Source organism: Sus scrofa, chromosome 6 (genome assembly GCF_054392235.1).
Source record: "Sus scrofa isolate SSC_HxYL_T2T_F1_AM1 chromosome 6, Sscrofa_HxYL_maternal_Yorkshire_Landrace_v2.0, whole genome shotgun sequence".
NCBI lineage: Eukaryota > Metazoa > Chordata > Mammalia > Artiodactyla > Suidae > Sus > Sus scrofa.
Window position 1 is genome coordinate 35,593,392 of NC_139388.1, and position 26,635 is coordinate 35,620,026.

Genomic DNA, 26,635 nt, shown 5'->3' on the forward strand with positions numbered 1-26,635 from the left:
GGCTAGGAAACTGCAGCTTGGGGCCTACGACACACCACATCTGGCAACACCAGATCCGAGCCACATCTGTGAACTCTGCCTCAGCTTGTGGCAAAGCTGGATTCTTAACCCACTGAGCGAGGCGAGGGATCGAACCCGCATCCTCTCAGACAAAACCTTCGGTTCCCAACCTGCTGAGCCACAACGGGAACTCCTTAATATTTCAAAATAAATTATCCTGCTCCAACTTTTAAATTAATACATGCTGATATGGAAAACTTAGGAAATCTAGAAAATTATATGGTAGAAAATTAAAATCACCGATAATCCTAGCACCCCACATGACAGCTGTTTCGATACATCTTCTCCCTCCCTGTTTCCTTCCAGCCTTCTGCCTATGAGTACAAAACTCACGTTTGCCTAGGAGTTCCCGGTGTGGCACAGCGGAAACAAATCCAACTAGTATCCATGAGGATGCGGGTTCTATCCCTGGCCTCACTCAGTGGGTTAAGGACCCGGCGTTGCCGTGAGCTGTGGTGTGTGTCCCAGACACAGATCAGATCTGGCCTTGCTGTGGCTGTGGTGCAGGCTGGCAGCTGTAGCTCGGATTCGACCCCAAGCCTGGGAACTTCCATATGCTGTGGGCGTGGCCCTAAAAGCGTATAAATAAGTAAATAAATAAAGTCAGCCTGTGTGGTGCCTGCTTTTTCATTTAACCTGCATCCTAGACATTGTCTCCAACCACTCGGTTTTTCAGATCACACAATCTCCACAGGTGAACAACTCCCCACCATAGTGACAGTACGTACAGGGTGCTATGAGCCAAAACCTCCGGGCACCCTCTTCATTATCCTTGCCACAGCCCTAGGACATTGGTGCTATTGCCATCATCGTCACCACGTTGCAGACACAGGAACCGAGGCTTATAGAGTCTGAGGATATGTTTCTGGTGGAGCAGCAGAGGCAGGCTTTGAACCTGGCCTGTCAAGCTTGATAGCCCTTGCCTCCACCCGGCACTATGGGATTCATATTCAGCGCCTTGTAGAGACAGAGGAACACTTCAACACCCCAGAGAATCAGAGCTCTGGTCCCTACTGTTCCCACACTCTGCCTGTTCACACCGTGTTGGGGTTGCCTCATGTCTCCAAGGCTTCACTGACCCAGGGCACCCTGGCCTAGGCGAATGGCTGGCATGTAGCCAGATCATGTTCACTGAGAGAAGGCTTAGTTGGTGGTCTTCCTTCCAGGGCTGGTATAGACACCACATGAGGTCTCTTCTGGGAGAGTGTTGTCCACACTGCAGAATAATGTACGCGAGCAAAGGGCTCAGTCACCCAATGAATACCAGTGCATCGTGATGCTCTAAACGAGAGATTATTGGAGTTCCCACTGCAGCTCAGTGGTTACGAACCCAAATAGTATCCATGAGGAGGCAGGTGTGATTCCTGGTCTCGCTCCGTGGGTTGAGGATCCGGCGTTGCCGTGCGCTGCAGCATAGATCACAGATGCAGCTCAGAACCTGCGTTGCTGTGCCTGTGGTGTCGCCGGCAACAGCAGCTCTGATTCAACCTCTAGCCTGGGAATTTCCAGGGGCCATGGGTGTAGCCCTAAAAAGCAATAAATAAGTAAATACATATACACATCCATCCATCAATAAACTAGAGATGGTTGACTGCCAGGTGGTGGTGCAGATCCGGCTCACTGATGGGTTTCATTTAATCTATGTTGTGTTGACACTGTTTTCAATTCATGGCTAGCATTTCAAAATCAAAAAATGTCGAGGGAACAAAACCCCAGATTTTCCCATCAGCTAGGAAAATCAGAAGATGCAACCAGTGGACCCACATTCTCACATGGCAGCCGTTGGCTGGTACCAAGAAGCAGTTGCCTCTGATAGATGGGAACGTGCCATCCAGTCCTCACCACTCCCTTTTGTTCCACACCCACCTGCTTCACTCACGGAGACCACTTGCCCACCTGTGAGAAGAGTGTGCATTTACCACCCTCACGCTAAATATTTCTGGGAGGTCCAAGTCTGTTCTCATCTCCTCTGAGTAAGCCTTGAAATAGATGGCATGTCTCTGTTTATAGCCACTCAAATATTAGATCCACAAATGCTGCTAAGGATGAGGAGGGGTGAGTGAGGGATGGATGGGGAGTTTGGGATTAGCAGATGCAAACCACTGTATATTATATATCGAATGGATAAACGACAAGGTTCTACTGTAGAGCACAGGGAATTATATTCAATATCCTATAATAAACCGTGATACGAAAGGACATGAAAAAGAATATATATATAATATATATACAACATATGTATATGAATATATATATTATGTATATCTGAATCACTTTGCTATACAGCAGAAATTAACCCAGCCTTGTAAATCCACGAAACTTCAATAACATTTTTTAAAAGCTCATGAGAACCAGGGTCTGTTCCGCTGCATTCTTACTGCCTCCTACCTGGCCCAAGCAGGAGAAGGTACCCAGGAAGTGTTTGTTGAGGGGACAAATAAATAAGGAGGCTAAAGAGGTCTGTTTCCAGGATGACACAGAGGTGACGCAGGTGAGAGCCGACTGGTATGGGCATCTCGACAGGTGAAGGCACCTGCATGAAGGTACCTATGGATGCCAGTCAGGTAGTCTGGGAGCCTGGGAAGGCACAGATGGCAGACGCAGCAGCAGACACCTGCTGCTCCCTGTGGTCTCTGCTGTTCGGGAGCAAATGTCTCAGTCTTCCTGCCACAGAGGTGGGGGGTGGCTAGATGGCAGGCAAGCCTCTCTGAGACGCAGGGGGCAGGGCTAGTTAGTCCTACCTCGAATCTGTTCTTGACCTGGCAGGTTACCAAGCATCCCCTTGCCTTGTCTTCTTAATGCCTCAGCACCACCCTAGGGGATGAAGAAACGCAGCTAGGTGTCTCCAAGTGAGTAAGTGGCCGGGCTGCACCTTCCTCTTGGGTCTCCCGACTCCAGTCTGGCCCTCTTTGCCACAAGGTCATGGCTGCCTCCAAGATGGGGACCTGTGACGGTGGGGAGCTGGCCTTCTATGAACAAAAGCAGCATCCCATCTTTGTGCAGGACGGGGGCTCTCCCTGCCACGGAGTCTAGAATCACTGTCATCTCTGCACAGAACCAGAGTGGCTGTTTCTCCCCGAAGACATGATAGGAGGGAGCCCACTGGCTAAAGGTGAGCGAGATCAGCCTGTATGTTTCATCCCAACCCTGCCTTTTCATAGGAACTTGGGCAATTTACATAACCCTCTGTGCCTCAGCTTTTCCTACCTGTGAAATGGGAAAATAAATGGTACCTGACCCTCAGGGCTGCCGAGTGCTGTCAACCCAGCCAGCCCACCAAGAGCTAATATTTACTGAGCACTTATTAGGGGACCTGTGCTGTTCCAAGCCCTGGACATGCATTCAAGCACCCAGCATACAGTAAATGCTTTATGAGCCCTTGTTAAATAAATCCCCTCTTTGGATCCCTATAACTTCATGAGGTAGGTCCCTTTTTAATCCCTATTTTATTTTACTTTCTTTTATTTTATTTGCTTTTTAGGGCTGCACACACAGCATATGGAGGTTCCCAGGCTAGGGGTTGAATCGGAGCTACAGCTGCTGGCCTACACCACAGCCACAGCAATGCCAGATCCAAGCCACGCCTGCAACCTACACCATAGCTCATGGCAACACCAGATCCTTAGCCCACTGAACAAGGCCAGGGATCGAACCCGCAACCTCATGGTTCCTGGCTGGATTCATTTCTGCTGTGTCATGATGGGACCTCCTTAATCCCCATTTTATAGATGAGGAAACTGAAGCACAAAGAACTTAACACAACTTGCCCAAGATTGTGCACTGCTAGCCAAGGAGCCGAGATCCAAGCCGGACAGTGTAGCTGCAGAGCACGCATTTCTCACCTCCGCCTGCCTCTCCTTCGCAGAGGGCTGCACTCGTGGTAGAGACTGAACTGTGGGAAACCGTAATCCCTGCCTAGTCTCAAACTGTCCAAGATCAGCTATTCCACGTGGGTCAAGGCCCCCAAGGGCTCCTCGAACTCCCCTGATGGAGGGGATGCTGCTGAGGAGGAAGAGGATGTGAGGGCGTGTCCCAGGCTGCAGACTGGCCTCCCCTGGGGGGCGGGGGAGAGGGGGCTCCTGGGAGAGCCGGGAGCTTGAGAGCAATTGCCTGGGCGGTGACCAGGAGAAGTGAGCTTTACTTTATCATGGTACAGAACTAAAAGGGCAGACCAATTAATCACGGAAGTTTCTAAAAGTGCTTTTATTTTGCCATTTAGTATGCCAGCGAGATCATTTCCCTTAATGTATACTCCTGGTATGAACACGCCTTAATCCATCACATGCTGTATTATGAAATTACTGTGTTTTACTCCCGGGTCCTGCTGAAGATCATTAACCCAACTCCTCTCTGGGCCATACATCATCTCAGGAATGACCTCATGGGTCCAGGCACCCCTCTCCCTGGGCTACGTGGTGGGGCTGCCCCAGTCATTTTTCCTCACCCTGCCTGACAGATGGGGCTGTGTGCATTAGTGAGCAGATGGCTCCTGGGTGAGAAGCAGGCGTCACCTCCTGCTCGTCACCTCTCCTGCCAGTGACCCAGGTTTGCAAGGAACACGGTGTCCACCCAAAGCTATCCTCCCCTATTTCCTCTACCTGTCCCGATGCCCTTGGGCAAGCCCGGGAAGGTGTCCTTCTGTCCTTCGGGCTGTCAGGGAGTTTTGCTCTCAGTTCTCACCATCCTGTGATTCATCTTCTGGAGACTCTGTTCTGGGGTCTGGGGGAAAAGGCTGCACAGGGTGATCAGAGGCATCCTGCATGAACCAGTAGACAGCATCACTCTGCGTTATCCGTCTGGATTGCCTCTGCCATCCCCGACCTCATCCCTTCCCCAGGCTGCCCTGTGGCGCTACAATCTACCATGTTCTTGCAGCCCAAACATCTGACAGGTCTCCATTCCTCCCTGCTCTGACTCATCCTAGTCTCTCCATCAGCAACTCCTATTAGTTCTTGCACCAGAAAGCATCCTGACTCTTGGAGCATTTTTCTGTTTTCTGGGGTCTACCCTAAGCCAAGCCTGGATGACCACGGTCCCCTCTACCCGGTCCCCCACGTTTAACTCTCATCCCCCTGCAGCGCATGCTCCATGGAGCAGCAGGAGGAATCTTTTAGGAACACACATGCCTGGGGTGCAAGAACTGTCCTGTATTTTCAGCTGGGTGCAACGCAGGCGTGCACGTATGAAAATGTTTCAAGACGTTCACTAGAGTGTGTGCAAGATGGATTCCCTGAATCTATTTTATTTTTTATTGAAGTGTAGTTGATTGACTATGCTGAGTCAACTTCTGCTATACAGCAAAGTGACCCAGTCATGCATCTCTATACCTCCTTTTTCTCATACTATCTTCCACCATGGGCTAACCCAAGTGATTGGATAGAGTTGTGCTGTAGGGTAGGACATCACTGCTTATCCATTCTAAATGTCGTCATTTGCATCTACTGACCCCAAACTCCCCTTCCATCCCGCTCCCTCCCCCTCCCCCTCCCCTTGGCAACCGCGGGTCTGTTCTCTACATCCTGAATCCGTTTCCTTTCTGTAGAGGTTCATTTGTGGCACGTTTTAGATTCCACAGAGAAGTGATATCATATAGTATTTGTCTTTTTCTTTCCGACTTACTTCACTTTGTATGAGGATCTTCTGAATCTATTTTATACCTCCATTGTTAAAAACGGAAAAAAAAAAAATCTGATTAATTCCCCCCCACCGAAAATCCTCCCGCGACACCTCCTTGTCCTTACATGGGGCTAGGGAGCTCCCTGTCCGGGCCCCAGGTGATGCTGTGCTGTCCTTCCTGACACCAATCTGGCCTGGACCCCACGTTCCCACCTACCCCAGGCCCTCTGCCCTGCTCTTCACACCTGCACACGCAGAACCCAGTCCGGCCTCACCTGACCTGCGGTCTTCTTCCCTCTGCATCACGTTCTCTCGGTGACCCTGCTTCATCCGCTTGGTGGCACCGACCTCTACCTAAAATTCTTTTGCACATTTGTGTGTTATTGACTCTCCTTAGTCTGCAGGCTGCACGAGAGCAGGAGGCACGTCTGGCTTGTCCATCCCTGTCCCCCAGGCTGTGTTCTTCCCTGCTTCCTGGCCTGGCCCTGCCCACCCTTTGTCTGGGGTGATCAGACCATTACCTCTGGGAAAGAAGGGGGATGCGTGGGCAACACTGGCCATGAACGTGGTCTTGGAGCCACAGGTGTGGGCTGTCTCTGCAGAAGCTGAAAAGCAAGCTTTCCAGCTCTGGATCCCCCAGTGTCCCTGGACTAACCCCTTCTGAGTAACGTAACGCCCGAACTCTACTAGACGCGGGCGTGAGGAAGAGGCAGTCGGGCCGAGGGCAATTGTGTGTTGGGCCGAGGGCAATGAAATCGCTCCACGTAGGCCACCGCTGTCATTTAGAAACCCAGGAATCTGGGCTTCAGAGACCTGGTCAGATTAGGCAAAGGAGGAAGAGAAGGGATGGCCCTGTGCCTTGGGTTCAGTGGGTCACAAGGACAGGGCAAAAGACACGCCTTCCACCTGGGCACCTGCAGGCTGAACACCAACGCCGGGGCTGGAGCACTCAGCCGAGTCACCCACTGGTGGGTAGGGCCTGGGGTAGGGGCGGCAGGGGAGGGATCCAGGCCTTCTCGGGGGAGCGAACAGACAGCAAGCCCCCGGCACAGCACACAGCTCCCATGACGGCCACCTTGGAGCCCTGAGCTAAGGCAGGAACGTAGCGGGTCCCAGAAACTGGGGGGCGAGTATTTCAGCTCTTTCTTGGTTCAGGTTCCTCTAAACCAGATCCTTGCTGGACATAGATAGGTTCTTAGGGGGGTGATTCCAGGAAGCCCTAGTGAGACAGTGGGGAAGGCGAGGCCAGGAAGGAAGGAAAGCCACTGTAGGGTTTGTCAGTGAGCTGGGACGGCCATGGGCCATGGGGGCTTGTTGCCACTGGGACCCTCTGAGGAACCACGTGGAAGACGCGTGGAAATAAGCCCCCTGGAGGATGGGGAGGTGGGGCTGGGCCATTTGTCTACTGATTCTTATTTCCATTGGCTGAAGGTGGTTCCAGGGCACATCCACACGTGTGCAGACACACACACACACACACACACACATACTTTACCTGGTTGCACTGGAATTTACCCGAGCAAACTCCCTTGGTGCTGGAGAAAAAAAAAAGAAAGAGAAAGAGGCCAATGCTGGCTGCCTACCAGGAGCCATGTGCAACTACAGGCCGACTCAGATGGGTGACAGGGACGCAGATCTGCTAGGGAGGCACGATGGTCCCAGATCAGGGCAGTTATGTGGTACCTCATGCTGTGGGTCCTCGGCCACAACTTGGGACTCAGCCTGTGTATCCTCCAAGTATATCCTCCAAGTGGCTGCAGGGACACGGGCTGCTGGACAGCAGCAAGGCCAGGTGGCCCTCCTCATCTGTCCCCCTGGCCAGGTCCCATCATCATGTGCCTCAGGGTCACTGCTGGAGCCCAGGTGCTGTGGAAATCCATCCTTAAGATACAATCTTTTTTTTTGTCTTTTTGCCCTTTATGGGTCCGCTCCCGTGGCATATGGAGGTTCCCAGGCTAGGAGTCTAGCCACCCGCCTACACCAGAGCCACAGCAACATGGGATCCGAGTCACGACTGCGATCTACACCACAGCTCAGGGCAACACAGATCTTTAACCCACTGAGCGAGGCCAGGGATCGAACCCACAACCTCATGGCTCCTAGTCGGATTCGTTAACCACTGCGCCACAATGGGAACTCCTCAAGCAACAATCTTTATCAATGTTTGCTTGTGACAGATCACACCTGCTAAAGGGCCTGTGTTCCCACTTCACACTCACAGAAGCCCTGAGCAGAAAATGCCATGACTTTCCCACTTTATAGATGAAAACACGAGGCACCCAGAGGGGGAAGCACACCAGGTTTGTCTGGGTCTGAAGGTCAAGCTTGGAGCCACTGCAAGGACATGACAAGTGGGCCAGGCCTGGAGCCCAGGGCGTTTGACTCATAAACCTGAGTTTAGTCACCCAAGCACCTCAGCTACCCAAGGCCACACTCACCACCCACCTGAGTCCAGCAGAGGGTTAATGCCAGAGTCCCACAAGCCCTGTGCCCTCAGGAATGCCAGCCGCTGGTCAGAAAGGAGGAAGTCAGGGCCTCAGCCTGTGGCGATGGGCCCCGGGCAGCTGCTCTGACAGAGGGCAACATCCAGACTATGGCATGCCAGGCCTGTGGACGCGCCACTGGGCCTCAAGTCAGGACATCTTTGCCCTCTTGCCATGAAACTTGGCCGGGCATGTCGGCTGAAGCTTGGCATTTGTCCTCCCCCCCAGGACTGAATGTGACTGAGATAGATGGGGGTCATTCCAGAGTCCCCTCTTCTTCATCTTTGTCCCTGCGACTCCCTTCTTGGAAAAGAGCAGAGTCTCAGGAGACACTGAGGAGAGGCCCCTGTGAAGAGGTGACATCTGCACGTCGGCCAGGAAAGTGACATGTTGATGGGTGGCTTTGCCATTAGCCCCTTGCTCAGATACTAGGTTTGGTGGTTTTCCCAGATCAGCAGGGAGATGCTGGGTGACAGATTAACGGTCCAAGCATAAATCATTCTGGATAAAGTTGGTGGAAAGTCAGAAACCACACAGTGGCCTATGGGCAGCCAGGCTTATCGAGATCCTCAGGTGGCCCTGCTCTTGGAAGGAAAGACCTGAACATGGGCGGTGAGGTTTTGCAACAGTAGCAAAATGGCCTGGCTGGTCCGGGTTGGAGAAACAGAGGAGCAGGTGGTGGGAGGTGCTGGCTGGGGACCCGAAGCAGCTTGGCTGGACTTTGGGGGTTCCTGAGAATGGAGCAGGGGAGCTGTGGCTTGAGCAGCAGAAGGAACAACCCTGGGAGAGCAGCCAAATGGCCGAGACTCTGGTCGGACCCCCATCCTAAATTTGCCAAGCGATGGAGTCAAGTTTCTTGGCCTCTCTGGGCCTCGGCTTCCTCCGTGTGTACAAGGGACTAATTGTAAAGCAAGACACCCCTTGCAGGGCAGGAAGAGGGAGGGTGGCATTGATTCCCCTCAGGTGACTTTCAGACAGTGAATCTTTTATCCCCTATAAAGTGCCCAAACTCATCATTTTCTGCCCAAAGTCATAGAAGGCTCTCACGGTATTGTGCAGACACACCGAATCCAAGGAGGCCTCTCCTGATGTCCTGGTAGTGCCCCTCCCCGCCCCCGCCCCGTGCAGTGGGGACCAGGGCTCTGACACTCTATGGGCCATTTCCTGGCCCAGGACCTCGAGCTCACATTTAACCCCCTGGGTTCCTCACATACAAAAGGAAAGCAAAATCTTTCCGAGCGGCTCTGCCTCTATGGTTTCCAAATGAATGGGTGATGAATGAATGCCATCGTCTGAGCTGTCCCCAGGCGGGGCCTTGAGTGTGCTCCCTTTGCCTAAAATGCCCTTCTCCAGGGTCTTCCCCTGGCTGCCCTTTCTTGTTATCCTCAGGGAGGTCATGGCTGACCACCCTCTCCAACCAAAGCCTTCCCATCGTTCTCTCGCCACACCCTGTTTATTTCTGTCACAAAGCGTGTATCTTACCATAGCCATTTGATTGCCTCCTCACCTGTCTCTGTCTGTCTCTCCCAAGGGTCTCTAAGCTCTTAAGGGTGAGCAATTTTTGCATGTTTTACTCACTATTGTATAATTATCTAGTGCCAATCAGAGGATGGATGGATGGATGGATGGATGGATGGATGGATGGATGGTTGGATGGATGGATGGATGGATGGTTGGATGGACTGACTGATGGATGGATGAGTGGATGGATGGATGGATGGATATTTGGATGGACAAATGGATGGATGGATGGATGGATGGATGGATGGATGGTTGGAGGGACTGACGGATAGATGGATGAGTGGATGGATGGATGGATGGATATTTGGATGGACAAATGGATGGACAAATGGATGGATGGATGGATGGATGGATGGTTGGAGGGACTGACGGATAGATGGATGAGTGGATGGATGGATGGATGGATATTTGGATGGACAAATGGATGGATGGATGGATGGATATTTGGATGGACAAATGGATGGTTGGATGGATAGATGGATGATTGGACGGATGAATGAATGAATGGATGGATGAAAGGTTACTGTGAGGAGCAAATGAGAGAGCATGTTTAGAAATGCTTTGGAAATAGTTAAGTATTATATTAACCTAACACATCACTGTGAAATGATAGCACCAGGCACTATGACAGATGCTTTATAAGCATCATTATCACCCGTCATCTAACTGCCCTGTGGATGCTATTCTCCCATTATACAGATGGAAAAGCAGAGGCTCTATGAGGTTGATTAACCTACAAGGCTCACAAGGGGTGGGATTAAAGCCCAGTTATGCCACCCTTAAAGCTTACACTCCTCCCATTGTATCCCAAAGTTCTTCTTATTAAAGAAAATGACTGTGCAGTGAAGTCCCATGATTACCAAGAAATGCACAGCTAGAGACCTTAAACAAAGCAGCCCCAAAGCGACTCTTGAGTTGCTTTGTCTTCCTTTGGAAACTTCATCTGTCTCCTCTCTCACTGTCAGTTGTCCCTTTTGCCTGCTCTCCTCTGGGAACATGCACCCAACACCAATCTGTCTCTAATGAGCTGCTTCCCATTACTTCTAATATGAAACCAGTTCTTGTTCAATTGAAGTGTAAAGTGGGAGTGAGGAGTGGCTAAGCAGAAGCCTGTTCAGGAATTAGCAGCAGTCTCTTTTCATTCCTCTAGAGATTTTTTAAATTCTTCTCAGTTTCAAGAAGTTCATCCAGAAAGTTAAAATTGGGGAATAATAATGTCTAGGATAAGCAAGCACTGTCTTGTGTATTTCATAAGTTTCTTTTTTTAATGTAAAGTTTATTGGAGTACAGGTGACTTATGCTGTGTTAGTGTCAAGTTACAGCAAAGTGAATCAACAGTACTTATACATAGAAACCCATTCTTTTTCAGATTCTTCCCCTATATAGACTATCACAGAGTATTGAATAGATTTCCCTGGGCTATATATAGGTCCTTGCTACTGATGGATTTTGTAGATTGCAGTGTGTATATGCCAATCCCGACCTTCCAATCCATCCCTGCCCTTAAGATTTTCCCTTTGGTAGCCATGTTTGACTTCAAAATCTTTGCGTCTGTTTCTGCTTTGTTCTTCTGTAAAAAGAATAAGTTCTTTTGAATCTTTTTGGTTAGATTCTGTATATTAGTGATCTCATATGGTATTTGTGTTTCTCTGTCTGACATGCTTCACTTACTATGACAATCTCTAGGTCCATCCATGTTGCTGCAAATGGCATTATTTCATCCTTTATTACGGCCGAGTAATATTCCATGGTATATATGTACCACATCTCCTTTATCCAATCCTCTGTCAATGGCTTCCATGACAGGTTGCTTCCATGTGTTGGCTATTGTAAATAATGCTTAAGGGAACCAAATGGGAGGATCAATGTGACAGTGCCCTGGGGAAAATATACCAATTTGAAGATGGAGATGTTTAAGAAGCTGCTATTGCTGCTTCTGCCTAATCTTTATTACAAGCTTCTTATGGTGTGGAGGATGGTACTGCATTTTCTTATTTAATCCTCCCATAACCCTCTGAGGCAATGCACCCATTTTACAGGATAAAGGCCGGTTCAAAGAGAATAAGGGCCACCAGGCAGAGCAGTCATCATATTGAAAATGCAGATTCCTGGAGTTCCTGTTTTGGCTCAGTTGGTTAAGAACCCAACTAGTACCCATGAGGATACAGGTTCGATACATGAATACCGAGGAGCTGCTATAGTTAAGATGAAGTCATTCTGGATTCGTGTGGGCCCTAAATCCAATATATATAGTGTCCTTTTGGAGAGGAGAGGACGCACAGACAGTCACAGAGGGAAGAAGGCCAATGTGATGACGAGGCTGGTGATTAAAATGATGGCAGGATCACAGGCAGCCTTTGTGGCTGGAAGAGGCAAGGAAATATTCTTCCCTGGAACTTCCAGATGAAGTGAAAGTGGCTCCTGCCAACACCTTAATTTTAGACTCCCAGCCTCCAGAAATGCGAAGGAAGACATTTCTGTTGTTTCAATCCACCCAGTTTGTGGGGCTATGTTCTGCCAGCCCTGAGAACAGTACTGAACATGCTGGTGCCAGCCTGGTTCCAAGAATGATAGACCATGAGGTTTCAAGGAATCTCTTCCCTTTGAGCAGCCAGCCCAGCTGTCAATCCTACAGCTTTGCCTCCAAAAACAAAAAACAAAAAACAAAAAAAAAGGTGGGGGGGGAGCTGTCTGAGAAGAGTATAGGAAATGGGAATGTGTTTATTATTTTTATTGGACCCCTCAGATTTCCCATCACCTTCCAGTGGCCTTAGAGCGACCTTTCCAAATGCACGGGGCCCCAGCAGGACTGGCCCCTTCACCTTTCCAGGCAAACATTTGGCACAGGGCTGACTCCAACAGTTATTGGGGCTGCTCCATCCTTCACCATCCTCCACCAGGAACTCCATCCTTCAAATGCTATATCCTTGAACTGCCAAGAAGATGGCATTTTTCTCCTCTCTGAAAACTCAGTAATATACAGACTGCCTCTCCTTTTCATTGTATAGATTTTGCCATTGGTAATAATTTGCATCCATGAGGCAATTAAAATCCTTCACGATGGGACGAACCCTTCATGGTCCAAGTGACTTTCATGTGCCTGGCATCTGGGAGTTGCTTAAAAAAATAAGCTGGGGTTGTCCAGGCACTCAGTAGAGATGCTGTGAAGGTCTTGGACAAGACTGTGTGGGCCAAAGGACCTTCAAGGGCCCGCCCCTCCTGACATTAGGACCCTGGGGACTGCTGGATGAATGAGAGAGTGGTCAGTTGTAAGCCCCTCGCAAGCGCGGAGAAAGAGCCAATACTTCTTGGGCTCTGGAACCAAGATGAAAGAGCCTTGTTCTGATGCTGCTTCTGGAGACTGGTCCCAGCCTCCTTGCACACCCACATCAGGCCCCTGGGACCCAGCTTGTCCTAACGATGCCAGTTTGTAAGCCCATGTGAGGGGCAGGGAGGCTGGCACATCCTTCATGCTGAATCAGCTCAAGTATTTTCCACGGCCCCCGGCTGTGCATTCACTCAGAGCAGGTTGGAGCAAGGTGAGCAAGGTGGCGGGGAGCTGCTGAGCCCCTCTGGGTTCTGGCAGGTCAGAGACAAGACTGAAGGACCAGGCAGCTGGAGAGGGGCTCCGGGGGCTTGGGGCGGTATTAGTCAGCGTTCTCCAGAAGCAATGGGATAGAGACCAATGCAACCAACAGGATACATATAAGTAGAGAGAAAGGGGGGGGGAGGGAAGCAGGGAGGGAGGAAAGCGGGGGGCAGGGAAGAGGGAGGTAGGGAGGCAGGAAGGCAGGCCAGCCAATGGAGAGCAGACGAAGACTGATGTCCCAGCTCAAAGTGCAGGCAGAGAGGACACGCTCCTCCTTCTTCCCCATTTTTGCTCTATTCAGGCCTCCACGGATTGCATGGTGCCCGCCCCCACTGGGAGGGCAATCAGCGTTACTCAATCGCTGATTCAAATGCTAATCCCATCCAGAAACACCCTCACAGCTACACCCAGAAATTATGTTTCCTCTGGGAGCCCCGTGTCCCCTCAAGTTGACACACAAAATCAACCATCACAGGGGCCCTTCCCAGGAATCGAACCTTCTGCTCCAGTGGGAAGGGCACCACCCTCGCCCTCGCTGCCCCTTCCTAGATCCACAGACTGTCAGAGCAGGAAAGGTGCCAAGAGATGGCTAATGGGGGAGTCACACACCCAGGACCAGACAGGTCACCAGTGTGAGAGAGTGGACCTGCTGGGGCCCCCAGGGGGGTGATGGCCCGTGGACCCACCTGGGGAGCAAATGCACTCATCCACGGTCACCTGTAATATTGTGTCAAATACAAAGCCGCTCCCAGCAGGCCAGACTCAGTCTTCTGCTTCTCAAGTCAATTCTCTGATGCTCCTGCTGAAAACTCTGACCCCTAGAGCGAGGCGGGGCCACTCCGGACCACATGCTGAGAGCTGAGTCACATTGAGATGAGAGCCCAGCTCTGCCCACGCTCGGACCACCGTCTTTATTCCTTTATCGAATCAGCCAGCTCTGCACCAGCCAGGCAGCATGAGACACGGTCTCTGTCTCCAAGGAGCTCTGGGGTTCTGGACAGAGCAGCGCTAGAAGGACCACAGAGAAAGCCCCATTATACAGGCAGAAAAACTGAGAGTCGCAGAGAGGACGAAGCTCTGGCAGAAAAACGGAGGGTGTCAGGCAGAACGAGGACTTGAGCTGAAATATGACTTGCGTGCGGGCGTGTTGGGGTGAGCGGGCTCATTTGTTTCAAGCCTTCCGTGAAGACAGAGCTGTCCCTGGCATAGCGCAGGTATTGGCTCAGTATACGGTTTGGGGTCGATGACAAACCGAGGGTCCTGCTTTGGGAATGTGCAGGCTGGGAAGAGGGTCTCCTGGCATCCACTTCCCCCTGGAAAGCTTCTGGCACTGTCAACATTTCCCCCCAATTCCTGAGGATTTCCCTTTGGGTGCCAAGCTCGACACGTCCTCTTTGAATTCATAATGAGTACGGACTAAGCAGAAAGCAGCCCAAGGTGAGTCATTCATTAATCATAAACAAAACAGTCCCCGATCAAGGACACATCAGCACACACCATAAAAAGGGAAGGGAGGGGGAGGGTTGCCCAATCTCTTTATTTAATATTAACCACATTATGTTTTTGCATTTGAGTTCTGAGAAAGATTGCTCTCCTTTCCTGGGTGCTGTATGAACTCAATCCAAAGTCAATTTTTCTGGGATACGCGGGTGCCCGCTTCACGAGGGCTGAGGGTGAGTGGGGGGACTTTGGAGCCCCGGGCACTCACACTGGATGGATGCCCAGGCGGCAGGGCCACCTCCTCCTCGAGGTCTGAGAGGGCCTTATCCTCGACCACTTTTCCAGCGTTGCCTGATACATACGGAGGGACCACAGGTGACCATGGCGAGGGCCCGTCCTTGGGAGGCGCACGTTTAATGGCAGCGTAATCATAAGTGCTGAGTACTTGGCGAAAGCCACCTGTTGATATGGCTGGGCTGTGGCCCGTGGGGGCGAGGAGGTGAAGGGGACACGGACGGTAGTGTGAATATCACGCGGCTGGAGATTGCTCCACCACAATTACATTTTTTTTCTCCTTTGCTCCGCCCAAGGGGTCTGTGGATGGCGATAGGACAAGAGATGTGGTCCCATTTCATAGGTGGGCAAGCTGAGGCTCCAAGTGCGGAATAGTGTCCAGCAGGGCTCTTCCCATTCCCCACACCACCTGTGAAACAGCTTGGCAGAGGGCCCCAGGCTCCTAAGGGGCAGCTGTTACTTCACGACTGAGCTTCTGCCCCTCCCAGGGCTGCTCGTGTCTGCCCGAGGTGGGGAACTTTGGGTCCTTTGTCCTGGCAGCCGTGCCTGAGCACCCGCTTCCCTCCCTGGCACTCGGCTCCACGGTCTCCCCCCAGCTGGGGAGATGGCTGAGCTCTGCCATGCCCCGATGAGAGTGTGCACCTGCCGACTGGCATGGGCACACCCCCCAGGCAATTTGCACAGCATGAGGGTACTGGGATCCAAAGGTGAAATTCAGGAGTTTGCCCCAAAAAAGCCCCGAGATGGAGGGGAAGGAGAGGGAGGTGAGAGTAAAATTTGACACAAATTACCTGGTGCTTGCTGGAGCGCAACAAGGCAGTGGAGCTGCCAGGGCAAGTCCGGTTGGTGCCATCTCGGCGGAGCAGAGAGGCCAGCCTCGGGGGGCGGGGGGAGGCACTGCCGTGGACTTGGAGTGGAGGGACATCACGTGGAACTCCAAGGACATCAGAACTGGCAGGTTCGGAGGGGCTTTCTTGCCTAGGTGTTCCAGATATCAGATGCCTGGCAGGGCTGCAGTAGTATCACCTGGAAGCTTGCTAAAAATGCAGACGACTGGGTCTTCACCTTTAGAAATCCTGAATCAAAAAATTGGGGATAAAATAAATAAGTCCTGGGGAAGTAAAGGAAAGCAAAGCGGCTATAGTTAATGATGCTATATTGCATGTTTGAAAGGTACTTTGCAAGTAAACCTTGAACGTTCTCATCACAAGAAAAAGCATTGTAACTGTGTGGTGGTGGAGGTTTACTAGGCTTATTTTGGTGATCATTTCCTATGACATACAAGTATGGAATCAATGTGCTATACACCTGAAACTCCTGTAATTAAAAAAAAAAGAAAAAGAAAATATTTGGGGCGCAGCCAGGGCAACCGTACCATTTTTCAGTGCCAGCCGTGACTCTGCTGTGAGGCCTGCTGGTAAATCACTGTGTACTGATTTTCCCCTCATTTGACAGGGGAAAAAAATTCAGCCCAGAAGGGAAAAGGATCTTGGCCGAGGTCCCACAGAGGGTTAGAAACACATCTTTCAGTGACCTCTTTTTTTTTGGTCTTTTTGCCTTTTCTAGGGCTGCTCCCGTGGCATACGGAGATTCCCAGGCTAGGGGTCCAATCGGAGCTGTAGCCACTGGCCTACGCCAGAGCCACAGCAACGCGGGATCCGAGCCACGTCTGCAACCTACAGCACAGTTCACGGCAACACCAGATCCTTAACCCACTGAGCAAGGCCAGGGATCGAACCCGCAACCTCATGGTTCCTAGTCAGATTCATTAACCACTGTGCCACGACAGGAACTCCTTTCGGTGACCTCTTGTTTCCTTCCCTCCCTTCCCTCCTTCATTCATGCATTCATTCAACAAGCATGTGCTGGGTGCTTACTATGTGTCAGGCACTGCATTAGGTGTAAACACAGCCCTGATCCCTCCCTGGTGAGAGAAAATACCTTATTGGGAAAGATCGGTATTAATCAAATAATCACACATCTGAGTGTAAAATGACACCTCTGACCAGGAGAGGCACATGAGAGTCTGTGTCAGGGCATTCAACAACCACACAGTGTCCCCATCTGGAAAATGGGGTCTCAGGATCTCCCATCATGGCTCAGCGGTTAACAAACCCATCTAGGATCCATGAGGATGTGGGTTTGATCTCTGGTCTCGCTTAGTGGGTTAAGGATCCAGCCTTGCTATGAGCTGTGGTGTAGGTCACAGATGCGGCTCAGATCTTGGATTGCTGTGGCTGTGGTGTAGGCAGGCAGCTGTACCTCCAATTCGACCCCTAGCCTGGGAACTTCCATATGCATCGGTGCTGCCCTATAAAGCAAAAGTAACAAACAAACGAAAAAATGAAAATGGGATCTCCTCGCCTGCCCTGCCCCCTTCTCCGTCTGTACCCCTCACATAGTATGTTAGCAGGGAACAGATTTTGCAAACATAAAAGTAATTCTTCAAATGCTAGGCTTATCCCGACTCTGATAGGCACTCAATAAATATTTGTAAAATTGAATTGTTGAATTGAATTATGCTGCAAAAATAAAGCGAGGATTAGCAAGAATCCCCCGCACCAACCCAGCGTTCATTCAATTTTCCTCTAGTACTGACAAGATGCAGGCTGAGTTTGCCAGATCTGAACAAAGACAGTCTTCTGCAGATACCTAAAATGTCCAAGCTGGAGGGACTCAGCTACCATCTGACTCATACTTTCCCTCAACTTCACAGAACGAGAAACCAGAGAGGGAAAAGCTTATTCGGGGTTACACACAGGAAGAGTAGTAGAGCCAGAACCAGGACCCAGGGCTCCCAAATCCTAGGATGCCTGAATAATGGATGATAAATTAACAGAAAAAATGGACATGTCTGGGGTACCCAGATGCTAGGGGCTGTTATTCTGTGTATAGAAAATGCCAACATTGGAAACATCCTTCATGTATTAAATAATGCCTGGGACTCATCCCCAAGTTTCCAGGACCATTTCTCTACAGGCCACACTCAAGAGTAAATGTCTGTGTATGTTTGCTAGACACTGATTGCATCACTATTTTCTGTTCTGGTAAAAGAACCCACATTTCTCTTTGTGGAACCACTTGCTCCCTTCCCATTCTCAGTGTATGAGACTTAGGTGGGGCTGAATCCATCTGCCTCCGGGGGAGATGGGCATGTGTCTCAGACTTGGCCAATCAGCTCATTACATCTGCATGGCCATTGCAATTGGTTCAGAGAAGAACATGTGATTCAAGGTGGCCCAATAAGAGTCAGCCCTGGGATTTTGGCTGAAACTATTGGGACAGAGGCTTTATCTTTCCTTTGTTTTTGTTAAGTTGGTGAAATGTTATCCTAGAGTTTCTGGCTGCTATCCTGCATTAAAGTTAAGGAGCCTTTCTATAAAAAAAGTCAACAGAATGGGGCAGGGAGAGGAGGAAGAGCCAAGAAATGAGGAGAAACTGAGGATGGATAAATAGATAGATAGATAGATAGATAGATAGATAGATAGATAGATAGATAGATAGATAGATAGATAGATAGATAGATAGATAGAGTGAGTCAGGGGAAAATGGGCTGGGTGGTTGAGGCTCCAAATCTTCTCTCCACCCTTCCCCCCTGAGGCCCTGAAGACTAAGATGTAAGAGCTGCAGGAGTGAGATTCCCTCATCCTTTGGCTTTTGGTTGGGTTTAGCCAATGGGAGGCACAAGCTGATCTGCCCCCAAGAGGTGCCACGATTGACTGCCTCCTCTGCCTCCCCCACCCTCCAAGGTCACAGCTCCTGCCAGTGGCCCTCTCTATACAGCCATCTGTCTCCAGGGTCAATTCATTGTCCCCATCCTGGGGTGATTTCAGCTTAAAGGAGTTTATGGCCATCGTTGTTCCCGGCCCCGTGGGCTGCTCCATCCCAGGTAGGCTTCCTTCCTTTCTTTCTTTCTTTTTCTTTTTTTTTTCTTTTTTCTTTTCTTTTTTTTTTTTTTTTTTTTTTGCCTTTTAGGTTTGCATTTGCAGCAAACCCCAGGCCAGGGGTCCAATTGGAGCTACAGCTGCCAGCCTACACCACAACCACAGCAACTCGGGATCCAAGCCGCATCTTCAACCTACACCACAGCTCACAGCAACACCAGATCCTTAACCCACTGAGCAAGGCCAGGGATCGAACCCACATCTTCATGGATATTAGTCAGGTTCGTAACCCACTGAGCCACAACGGGAACTCCCCCAGGTGGGTTTTCAACATCCCGCCTACATCTTTGTAAAGAGGCCTTGTATCCAAATTTTCTCTCATTCCCTACTTTGAGTGTTCCACCTTTTCCCAGCCAGGACTCTAACCAATATAAAGAAACTTTGATTGGAGTTCCCGTCATGGCACAGCAGAGCCGAACTCAACTGGGAACCATGGGATTTCGGGTTTGATCCCTGGCCCTGCTCAGTGGGTTAAGGATCCGGCATTGCTGTGAGCAGATGCAGCTAGGATCCTGAGTTGCTGTGGCTCTGGCATAGGCCAGAGGCTACAGCTCCGATTGGACCCCTAGCCTGGGAACCTCCATGTGCCGTGGGTGTGGCCCTAGAAAAGACAAAAAAAAAAAGACGAAGAAGAAGAAACCTTGATTCCACTGAGAGATCATCTGCATCACAATATTGAGAGGCAATATCATACAGAATTTTGAATTATCTTTCACATCTTTTTAAAGACAATCAAACACTCCTACACCAGAATGTTGGTGGGGTTCCCCCACCCCCACCCTCCCCACCAGGCATCTGGTAATCTTGTCACTGCATTCTTGTGACTCTTGGGTCCTGTCCAGTTGGCCGCGGATCTGTCATTGTTGGGGAAAATGCCATAAACCAGGGAGTTCCTACAAACGACTGAGGGAAGACGTCATGGAAACAGCTACTCCAAGGGCTCAAAAATAGAACGTCCAGTCCTTAAAGACACCAAGAGGCTGGGCAGGCTCCGGCTGCCCCACAATGGGATTCGGGTTCGGGAAGGGCTTTGAACCCTGGAGGCTATAGAACCCTGAACACCTACATAGAAGGGAGCCGCCCGTTTCTCCCATTGACCATCTACTCTTGCTTGACCCTCATTTGACTCAGTTGCAAATGGCCCGGGCCGAGATGGGCCGAGATGAGCAAGAGGCAGCTTCTGATCTCACTCTGGTCTCCTCTGCAGTGGGGCCCTCCCTGCAGAGTCCAAGCGGTCCAGGAACCCCAATCTAAGCAGAGCAGGTGGTGGATGGGGCAGCCTGGGACCCCTCGCGACCTCCCGCCCCAGGCAGGCAGATGGAGCTGGAAGCGTGCTCCCAAATCCGTGAGCTCACACTTATTGGGCCTATGTTTAGGACAATAAATATGCCCACTCAGAGCTTCCAGAAGAGAGACTCACTGCGGGCCAGAATCCCCTCCCTAGGAAGCCTGGCTCTCCTTCCTGCCACAGCCAGCTCTGCCCTTACTTCTCCCCCAGGAACATCCTGAGCTTGCATGTGACCGTCTGGGATGCCTGATGAAGAAGTATGAACTTCCAGAGAGAATCCCAGACTGGAGCCACCAGGGCCAGGCCCTGCCTCCACGTGGGCGCTCACATGACCCTCGAAGGCCTTCGTGGTCTGAGTCACAGAAAAGAGGCCCTTTGCTCCAGAAAAAAGCCTGAACTTCCACATGCTCAGGAATATGAAAGTTCCACCTGCAGCATATGGAAGTTCCTGGGCTAAGGGTCAAATCAGAGCTGTAGCCACTGACTTATGCCACAGCCATAGCAACGCAGGATCCAAGCCCCATCTGTGACCTCTACTGTAGCTTGCAGCAATCCTGGATCCTCAACCCACTGAGCAAGGCCAGGGCTTGAACCCATATCTTCATGGATACTAATTGGGTTCATTACCACTGAGCCACAAATGCAACGCCATGCTCAGGAATTTTTTACCCATCAATTATGTCAACTAAGCAAGGATGGGGGTTAGACCCCAGACAGAAGTCATCTGAAAGAGAGAGCTGCGTTTTGACTGATGGGTGTCTTGTAGGGCCTCCATCGGGGGCTCTATGCACGTGGCATTGCACAGCTGCAGGGGGCACCATTCACAGCCTGGTCATCCCGCTTTGTCATTGCTCTTATGACTCGTGGATGGGGGTAAATGAACTCAGAAGGTGTCCCTGTCTCTAATTCATTCATTTCAGAGGGACCTAGACCAGCCTCTGAGACTCCAGACCAGAAAGGGTGTTAGAAGTACAGTGATGGGAAATGGCCTCTTCTTCATTCTTTGACTCGTTCCTTGGGGTCATCTATGCCACCCTGGGACCTCCGCTGCCCCCTCCCCACTTCCCCCATGGAGCAGGGTAGGCACCAGTAAGGCCTCAGGACACCACTCCATAAATTCTCTTTTCGTTGGAGGCCCAGCAGATAATAATTTAAAGAACTCGTCACTGCTTGCAATTAAGCACAGAGAAAATAGATCAGGCCCATAATTTATGTCTGTGCAAGGTTGGGCTGGATTCGTAATTAATGTTTGCTCCTTTTAATGAAATAATCCAAAGGTCTGCACTTCTGTCATTCATGAAGGTAATTTTTCAATTGATTAGTAAAATAATACTCGAAAAGTAAATGCACCTGCTTCTTCCCCGAAATGTCTCCGTCAACCGGACACTGGTTGAGACGCTAAAAAAATACCACTCCAGCCCAGCGGAGACCGGTCTCCACACCATCAGCATGCAGAGTGCCCGCGAAGGAGGCCGAAGGAAAAAGTAATTAGAGCAGCCACGATGACCCGAATCCCTGGGTGGCCCTGGGCTGCTGAGCAGATGCGACCATCGCTGCCCGGCTCCTGCCTGCCGTGGAGGACAGACTGGGAACCCTGGGAAGGAGCAGAGGGGCCAGAGACCCGAGCATTCTGGTTTCCCCCATATGGTCCCAAACCCAGGACCCCATGGGGCATCAAGCTGCGGTGACATGGCCTTAGGAAAGATGCCTCAGAGGCCAAACAGGACCCAGAGCCCAGATGGAGGACCCCACGACCAGGGCAGAGGCGGGCTGGCCAGGGCGCCTGGTAGAGAGCCAGGCACGGACTAGAGGCTGTTCCCCAATATCTCTATCAGCCCAGGGTCCCCCGTTCCTGTTCAAGCCTGCTTAAATGGGAACCAACGTTTCTTCATAGTCGGGGAGAAAAGGTTTGACTGGGGACCTTCTTTTAAAAACAGAAACTGAAAGTTAATGAACATGACTTTATGTTCTATGAGATAAAATACAGTCCATAAAGGTAACACAGCATTCATTCTTAGAATACAGACCGCTTCAGGTATTGATTGCGGGCGTTAGATTTAAGTCAAAATTGTTTAATAGGACAATATAACATCCTTCTCCCCACAATGGATTTTCACAACCCAGTGTAAAGAGGGCGACTTGGGCAAAACTCTTCAAAGGCTGCATCAATTTACCGAAGTCCGTCCATCCTCTTTGACATTTAAAGGACTCAGCTATCAATTATTGAACATCAAATATTGGAGCACTCAGCCTATTGTCGTCCTGCCGATTGTTGTCTCGTCCCAGCAGGTCGTCACTGGCCAGTGGCTCCGTGCGGGGGGCGCACGGGGGGGCGGGGGAGGTCCAGCAGCTCTTCGATATCACTTCTGCAGACTTTATGAAATCCTGCATCTTTGGAAGATCGGCTATTTCTGTTTGCAATCAATTAACACTTTACTGATGAACCAAGGTGTCACTGGTGATGAGAGCAGAGGTCTATTCCGGAGGGGGCGGGGTATGGATTTTACAAGGGGTCGGTTCATTAAGGGATATCTCCACGGGTTCATGCAGCCTTATCTCTGCCACCTGCCAACCCTGGGGCCTGGGGTGGTGAACAGTCAAGTCATGAGGATTCCCATGGATCCGTTTCTCATGGTGGACAAAGTCACGTGGACGGCAACTGGAAGAAAAGGGTGTCACTTGGATCTTAGTTGCAGTCAACGGATATGGGCTGCCTGATGTAAGCAGAAAGTGAAAGCAGAGAAGGGACTCCCTGGGAGAGCCCCGAGGGTTCCCTAGAAGCTCCAGGGCTGTTGTTTATCTGCTAAACTAAAAATGGGCCAAGAGGACAGCCTCTTGCAAGAAGAATGCAAGATAGGATTTTTGTTCTGTTCCCAAATAAGCTAACTGAGGTTGATGTCACATGTCCTGACCCGGCAGGAGCTGGTCACACAAGCCCACCATCTGGGACACGCTCTGCTCTCTACCATCCAGTTCTGGGTCAACTAGCCACATGGGGCTCTTGGAAGTTAAATTAATTAAAAGTAGGGAGTTCCCATTGTGGCTCAGTGCATTAAGAATCCGACTAGTACCCGTGAGGATGCGGGTTTGATCCCTGGCCTCACTCAGTGGGTTAAGGATCCCACATTGCCCTGAGCTGCAGTGTGGGCTGCAGACAGCGATTTGGATCTGGCGTTGCTGTGGCTGTGGTGCAGGCCGGCAGCTGTAGCTCTGTTAACCCCTAGCCTGTGAATTTCCATATGCCACAGGCGTGGCCCTAAAAAATAATAATAAAGTAAATTAATTAAAAGTAAATAGAATGGGTGTTCCCATCATGGCTCAGCGGTCAATGAATCTGACTAGCATCCATGAGGACAAAGGTTCGATCCCTGGCCTCGCTCAGCGGGCTAAGGATCCAGTGTTGCCGTGAGCTATGGTGTAGGTCACAGACGTGGCTCAGATCCTGCATTGCTGTGGCTGTGGTGTAGGCCAGCGGTGGCTACGGCTCTGATTAGACCCCTAGCCTGGGAACCTCCATATGCTGCGGGTGCAGCCCTAAAAAGCAAAAACAAACAAACAAAACAGTAAGAAAGTAAATACAATGAAGAGTCCAATTCCTTGGTCACACTGGTCATATTTCAGGTGTCCCAATGTCACCACCCATGGCGAGTGGCTGCTGTATTGGATGGCCCAGGCTTATAAAACGTGTGCCTCATCGTGTAAAAGTCTCCAGGACAGCGAGGCTCTAAATCCCTCTGCTGGACCCACCCAGTGCCCAACAATCCCTTCCAGCCAAGGAGATAGTGGCCCGTCGCAGGCTTCTGAGCTGCCAGGGCACAGTGCCCCAGGGCTGGACTCTCCTTCTCTGCCCCATGGAGGCTCCCGTCTCCTCTTCCAGAGGGAACCAGTCTTCGTTTGCAGCCCTTTTTCTTCCCATGAACAATGAGGCTGCCCTGGGAAATGGCTGGATCACTTTCCCCAGCTCCTCTTTTACAGCTGCCTTAATAAGTGGAAATGCTTGATTATTTCAAATGAATATAATTACAAAATTCTCTGCTTAGAGCAATCTTCCTCCTTTGTGGGAGCAGACATCTCTTTTCTCTCTCATTTTTCTCCTCTTTGAGAGGCACTTGGCCATTTTCAAAAGTGCAATTCAATGGTCCCGGCAAAGATATTCTTTCCTCACCCCGTGTGGGGCTGAGCCTCCCTGGATGGGCCCTGGTGTTCCACTTCAGCCTCTCCAGGCTCCATCTCTGGGTGGGAGTGATGCCACAAGAAGCCACATATCTGGAGGATGAGCCACTGGCCCCTTAGCTCCCCAGAGCATTGTCACCCTTCTTCCGACCCCAGACTCAGCCCTCCCGACCTGGGCAAAGATGCCAGGCGTCTGTCTCTGCTAACCTCAGTTGGCATTCACCTCTCCTTCCCCCGGACCCCCAGCTCAGGGAGCTGTCCTGATGCCTCTGTGAGGGTGCCCTCCTGGCCAACACAAAACCTGTCCCCCCATGGACTCGCATTCTTGGAATTTTACTGTAGAGACAGCAGAGGATCTGTAGACGGACTGACTTGAGTTCAAATTCTGACTCTCCCACTCGATAGCTGTGTGGTCTTTGGCAAATTAATCACCTTCTCTGAGCCTTGATTGTCACGCCTCTAAAAAGGAGATACTACCCACTGTGCACAGTGAAGCATCCATGTGCGTACAAGGGGATTCTGCCTCGGCCCTAAGTGATTGGTCCAGAAAGGGACACGTGACTCCTCCTTTCCTGGGGATCTTTGGACGTGGAACAAGAGAGCCTTGTGCAGCTGGGAGGTGCGCCCGTGGTCTTCGGCCATGTCTTTCCCGCACAGCGGAAGCCAGCCAAGGAGGAATGAGCAAGAAAGAAGCCAGAACACACAGGGAAGCTGGTTATCAGCCCATGAAGATAGGGGCCATGCCCCAGGTCCTGGAAAAATGCCCGGCACACAGAGGGCACCCAACACTGCTGGTTTCCTTGTTGAAATAAGGGGAGACAAAGAATGGGAGCCTGTGGTCCCATTATCCTGAGGTCCGGGTGTGTTTCAGTCCTTTCCTGTACTTGACCCATCAGCCCTTCTCAGATTCAGCCCCTCTGGGCTTCTGCTGGTTTGACTTCCGTTTCTGTCCCTTACAACCCACAGAGTTCTGATATCATAGCTACGTGGAAGTCCACCCCCTCCTCAGCTCATGCCAGCAGATGTGTGCCAGGGTGAAGGGGCATATGAACATCTGGTCCACCCCCCACTTTCCCATGTTAAAGAAAACAAAGTGAGGAGTTCCCCGATAGCTGGGCAGTTTAAGGATCCAGCTCTGCACAGCAGAGTCACTGCTGTGGCTCGTTACTGCTATGATGTGGGTTCAGTCCCTGGCTTGGGAACATCTCCATGCCACCAGCACAGCCAAAAAGAAAAAGAAAGAAAGAAAAGAAAGAAAGTGATACAGGGCTTGCTAGAGCTTTGGTGGCAAACTGCTGGCAACCCAAGGAGATGGTGCCGCTCTCATGGCTCCACCTCCAAGACTGGTCCCTTTCCACACTTGAAATCCCTCTCCTTCCTCTGCTCAACCCCGGGGGCGATCGCTCTCTGGATAACGGCATTCTCTCCCCCAACCAGAGCAGCCTTCCTCTGGAGAAGACATGGGCTCCAGGAAGACGTGAGCTCTGCCCCCAGGTCCAAGGGCATTCCTGAGCAAGAAGAGCGCTTACCCCCACCTCCCCACCAGCTACAGGGCCTCCTCCTTCCCCATTCTGTGTGCCAAAGGGACACCTTCAAATGCCAGGGCATAGAACCAAAATGAGGCACATGCACAGAGTTGTGAGCAGAGAGGAGGCCCAGCTGTCCAGAGGCCAGGTACCAACCACACACGGAGAGACGCATCCCCAACCTCCTGTCCCTCTTCCAGACACCTGCATGGACTCCTGTTCCTTTTTGCCATCAACACCTCCTTTCGCCGCAAATTCTTGCACACGTCTCAACACCACTGCGGGGCCTGAGGAACATCTACTGATGCTTTGCCTGTGGTTGGGGCCTCAGGATCAACTTTGCTGTACAAACGAAGGCCATGTGACTTGGAAAAAGACTGGAGCTCAGGTCCCAGTTCTGGTGATCGGCACCATCACCGCTGGCTGTTCAGTGGCTGGTACTCAGTACTAACCGGCCCCTTGCAGACAAAGTTCCGGAGGGAGGCTGATGGAGAGGACAGGGGCCCCTAGGGGAGCCCAGGCATCTCGTAGGCATGCCTTTAATGCAGACACACAGAGGGTCCCAGGCGGGCTCAGCATCAGCACAGTCTGCGGATCAGGGAGGGCTTCCTGGAGGAGAGGTTATGCAAGAAATGAAGAGGATTTGGATATTCAGGGATGAGGTGAGGGTGAGGGGGCAGAGCATCCCAGCCACAAGGAGC

At 51.0% G+C, this 26,635-nt stretch overlaps 1 long non-coding RNA gene across 1 annotated transcript in view; it reads right to left on the reverse strand.

Moving 5' to 3' along the window:
• Window positions 1-10,935: 10,935 nt before the first annotated feature.
• The window catches only part of LOC146402300 (uncharacterized), a 57,682-nt gene continuing 41,982 nt past the window's right edge, over window positions 10,936-26,635 (reverse strand). The window contains exon 2 of the long non-coding RNA XR_014805923.1: window positions 10,936-16,079. This is a non-coding gene — a long non-coding RNA (uncharacterized LOC146402300). The remainder of the gene's footprint in view (window positions 16,080-26,635) is intronic.